The sequence below is a fragment of the Neophocaena asiaeorientalis genome, unplaced genomic scaffold (genome assembly GCF_003031525.2).
Source record: "Neophocaena asiaeorientalis asiaeorientalis breed wild unplaced genomic scaffold, Neophocaena_asiaeorientalis_V1.1 scaffold67, whole genome shotgun sequence".
In the NCBI taxonomy this organism is placed as follows: Eukaryota; Metazoa; Chordata; class Mammalia; order Artiodactyla; family Phocoenidae; genus Neophocaena; species Neophocaena asiaeorientalis.
Genome location: NW_020173731.1, coordinates 5,894,708 through 5,898,827, shown reverse-complemented (window position 1 = coordinate 5,898,827; position 4,120 = coordinate 5,894,708). Strand labels below are relative to the sequence as shown.

The window sequence follows — 4,120 nt, the reverse complement described above, 5'->3', positions numbered from 1 at the left end:
TCTCCTGTGTGTTTCCTGCCTGGCTCCTGTGCCTATCTGAGTGGTGCCTGTCATTATTCTTCCCTTTTACGGATGAGTAATCGAAGCCCGGGCAGTTAAGTAACTTTCCCACGGTTGCCTAGCTGAAAGTGAAGGAGCTAGAATTGGAATTCTGGTCCCTTTCATTCTAAAGTCCATGATCCTTATAATCCATCAGTCTTCACAGAGGAGATTTATGTAGAGTACATATATCATTTAGAACATATACGCATGGAGAGCAGTAGTGTAAGAAAGAGCCCCGTATTGGGGAGTAGGGAGACCGGGACTCAAGGTGAAGCTATGGCACTTGCTGGGTGTCATCACTTCATGTCATTTCTCTGGACCTCAGATGGCTCATCTGTAGAATGGGGATGACCAGGCCTACTTCACAAGGTTTTGAAGCTCGAAGGAGATATCTGGGGAGTCCTTGGAACGGCAAGCTCTACAACTCTAAGGGATTGCTGGGCCAGCAGCAAGGAGGAGGGCTGGCAAATTTGTGCTGCTGTGAAGGAAGGTCGGGAGGGGCCGACCTGAGCCAGATCTCAGACCTTGGCTAATGGGTCAAAATATGAAAGGATTGGCTGAGCCTGGTTATCCCTGACCGAAGGGTAAGATGTGTACACTTCAAACGCCCCTGAGGGAAACCAGAGATGATTTTTACTTGTAGGTACTCATGATTCTAGTGAGGGTAGGTTAGGTCTCTTACGGGCTGGGTAACTGCCTCTCACCGTCCTGCCTGACACTTTCCTGCGCTTCCTCCCGACCCGGGGGCCTGCGCCCCTCACCGCCCCCGCTCCCGCCCCTTCAGGGCCCCAGGCCCGCCCTCCTTCCTCGGGGGTGGGGCTCCGAGCGCCGGGCTCCGGGGCTGAGAGCCGAGCCCCCGCCTCGCCGTCGCAGCCCTGGAGTCCTCGCGCGCCTGCAGCCGGGAGCCGGCCGAACCCCCGCCCACCGGCCCACACGTGAGTCCAGCCCAGTCGCCGCCCGGGGCGGCTGCGCCGCGGGGATTGAGCCCCACGCTGTAGGACTGGAGTGAGGGGACCGAGGAGTATTTTTCGGCTCATCCCATTTACTTTGAAACAGAAAGCGCCGCGGCGGCAGGAGCCCCCCGCCGGGCTGCGAGGACCCGGGCCTGGCTGCCCGTCCCACTCGAGCCCGGTGAGTCCCCGACGGCCGCCGGGAGGGCGCGGGGGGTGGGCGGAAGGCGGCGACGGGGCTCGGACCCGGGGTCGCGGGAAGCCGGTGGAGCAGATGGTCCTTGATGCGGGCGAGTGGGTGCGGCGTGGGGGGCACCTGGGTTCCGGGAACCCGGAGCGGGTTTTCTCAGCAGAGGAGGGGTGTGGCGAGGACGGAAACTGGGGGTCCCGAGCCGGGGAGCGGCTCCAGGGCGTGAGTGTGAACTGGAGGGGCCAGGTTCAGGTCGGGGTGCGCAGGCGGGGGAGGACCTTAAGGCGTGCCCCGCATACCCGCACTGCAAACCCCTGGTTCCCCCTCCATGCCCTTAGGTCCCCCCTCTTTCCACGTTTGCATGACTTTCCAGCCAAAGTATTCTAGAGTGAAACTTTAATGTTGGCATGAATGGAAACCTCCAAGAACTGTTCGATTGAGCGTGCTCATTTAGAACCACCCTCACCCCCAGCCAAGGGGAGCTCAGAGGGGTCTTGCAGGAAACCAAGACTCACAGAGGTTGAAATGAGTTACCCAGGGACACACAGAGAATTGGTGGAAACCAGATTGCCTCCCCCTCGTTACTGCTCTGCAGGGTTTTGGCAGTTCTGAGAATTTTCAGTGAATACTGGGGCCACGCTGTTGCCACTAACCCCTCTGGCCGTCTCCTCCGACTCTTTCGGCTGGTTCTGCCCCTTCCTGCAGCGTTTCCATATTTGGCTATTTCAGATTTACTTTCATCAGAGCTCAGTTACCTCACTGTGGCAGGCAGGGTTGCTCAGGGCTCGCGGTGGGGTTGGTGAAATGAGGCGTGGCTCCCGCCCGGACTGCCCCCTGCGCACCCCACCTTCCACAGCGCCGGGCTCTGACCCGGGTCCCTTGAGGATAGGCCTCTAGTAAGCAATGGGATTAAGTAAATATTTATTGGACACAGGTGCTGGGTGAGAACTGTGGTCGGGTCAGTGGAATGCATTCCTCCTTTCAGAGATATTTACATTTTAAAAGGAAGACACAAAATACAAAGAAATTGGTTGAAGTGCTTCTGGAAGTAGAGCAGTTCTGGGGGTGTGTGAGATAATTTTAGGCAGGGAAAGGCTGGGCTAGAACCTCTCAAATCCGGAGTGCAGCTGCCTGCTCTGCTTTACACACAGACAGCTGAAGACAGGGGCGTTAGCACAGTTGATGGTTTGGGTGAAAACCTTATCATCTAAACACTCCCACCTCCAACTCTAATTTGGACTGGAGAGACAGAAATTGCCGTAGAAAAGATGAATGTGAGGCGGAAGCAGAAAATGTCTAGCTTTATCAAGGTGCTTTTGTTTTGTTTTTGTTCTTGCTTTGAACTCAGTGGAATGGGTTGGTGCTCAGATGCTGGAACCTCTCTCGCTGGGTCCTGGACATAGGCAGGAGAAAGCCTCCCATCTGAGCCAAACTCTGGAAGTCCTGCCAGAGGGGCGATGATGGAGGTAGTGACTTTCTCAGGTCCTTGGGGCAGAGGTCTGTGGCTGGCGTAAGGAGGAAGACGGGCAGTGTTTCCATCAGTCCGCAAGCATCACCTGAGTACCCACTGGCTGTGGGTGGCAGAGTAGCGGAAACAATATGGAAAGGAGATGGAGTCGCGTCCGCTGGAAGTACTAACTGTAGGGACTGAGATATTTCAGTGGAGATGACTGCAGAGTGAGGGAGCTGGATGCCTCTGAGTCAGTGCCATTAGGCTAGCCATGGGAAAGGCTCGTCAGCATTTAGACAAACAGACCTCCTGTGATTATCTCAGCTTTACTGGAGAGGACCCTGAGGAAAAACTAATAGTGCCTTGTTTATAAAGCTCTTTCCTTTTCAAAGCATTTTGTCATTGCTCTTGTCATTATGTTCTCATTTTGTTCTCCACGATACCCTTGTGATTCAAGCCAAAGCAGGATTATTCTCCACATGGCCCAGTTGGTGTGGGTGAAGCACTGAGAAGTGAAATAACCCTTTGGGCTCCACTGCTGGGCCAGGCCTGGGTCTCCAAGGACTCCGGTTCCTCTGCTCCAGGCCCTTCACCCTGGTTTCACAGAGAGCTCCATCTGCCCAGCTCCCCCTCAAGAAGGGTTAACAAGGGGACCCAGACTCTAATAATGCATGTATGGTCTGTTCCTGGCAACACAGAGCAAGTTCTCCTCCAGACTCTGACCTGGCCATGGCATGAGCAGACACCCACTCCGTTAGTTCTACTTCGGTCAGTGAACTCAGGGCGAGACCTGTGTCTGGTCTTGTTTGTATTCTGGCATCTGGCACAGAGGAGGCCTAAACAAATGTTGGCCTTGAATTCATTTGAACCGTGTCTCCCTTGGGCTCTGAGCTGCCAGGGCCTGATGGCTGGGGAATGTGTGCTGGGTGAGGCTCTGGAGAGACAGGTTGAGCTGCCAGCAGGGCTGGCTTAAACCCCCGAAGTCAGAGTAGCACCGTCCAGTTGAGAGATAGCCTGTCTCACCTGATGAACTTCTCACTGCCTCCCTGAGAGCAGGGAGAGATAGGTGCTGTTCCTTCCACTTTACCTGGCTGCAAGCCGGACCTCAGAAGTGACTTGAAAGATCTCACAGCACGTAGGGACCAGCCAGGACTCCAGCCCAAGTCTTCAGACTCCAATCCATGTGCTCTTCTCATAGTTTTTTAGCTAGAGGAAGCCAGGATTCTGGGCAGGAGGGCGAGGGAACCAGAAAGGCATGCATCAAAGGCTGCCTGACACCTCTGTCACTGATCCGGGGTCTTTAATAAGAGCTGACAGACCAGGGGAAGGGGATCGGTGGCCGACTCTGCCTCTGGACAGCTCTTCCTGTCCAGGTGATGGCTTTTGCTGACGTTCCTCTGGGGCAGGAGCTATCACCCCAGCAGAGTGTAGTAGGTGGATGGGGGTGTGTGTGTGTGTGTGTGTGTGTGTGTGTGTGTGTGTGTGTGT

At 55.4% G+C, this 4,120-nt stretch overlaps 1 protein-coding gene across 5 annotated transcripts in view; it reads left to right on the top strand.

Moving 5' to 3' along the window:
- The first annotated feature begins 885 nt into the window (after positions 1-885).
- The window catches only part of TRAF5 (TNF receptor associated factor 5), a 43,707-nt gene continuing 40,472 nt past the window's right edge, over positions 886-4,120 (top strand). For 3 of the 5 annotated variants that reach the window (XM_024751110.1, XM_024751116.1, XM_024751109.1), the window contains exon 1: positions 906-1,173. The gene's annotated coding sequence lies outside the window, so the exon portion shown is untranslated. Of the gene's footprint in view, positions 1,174-4,120 lie in introns of all 5 variants that reach the window. The other 2 variants (XM_024751111.1, XM_024751112.1) reach the window with 2 other exon arrangements.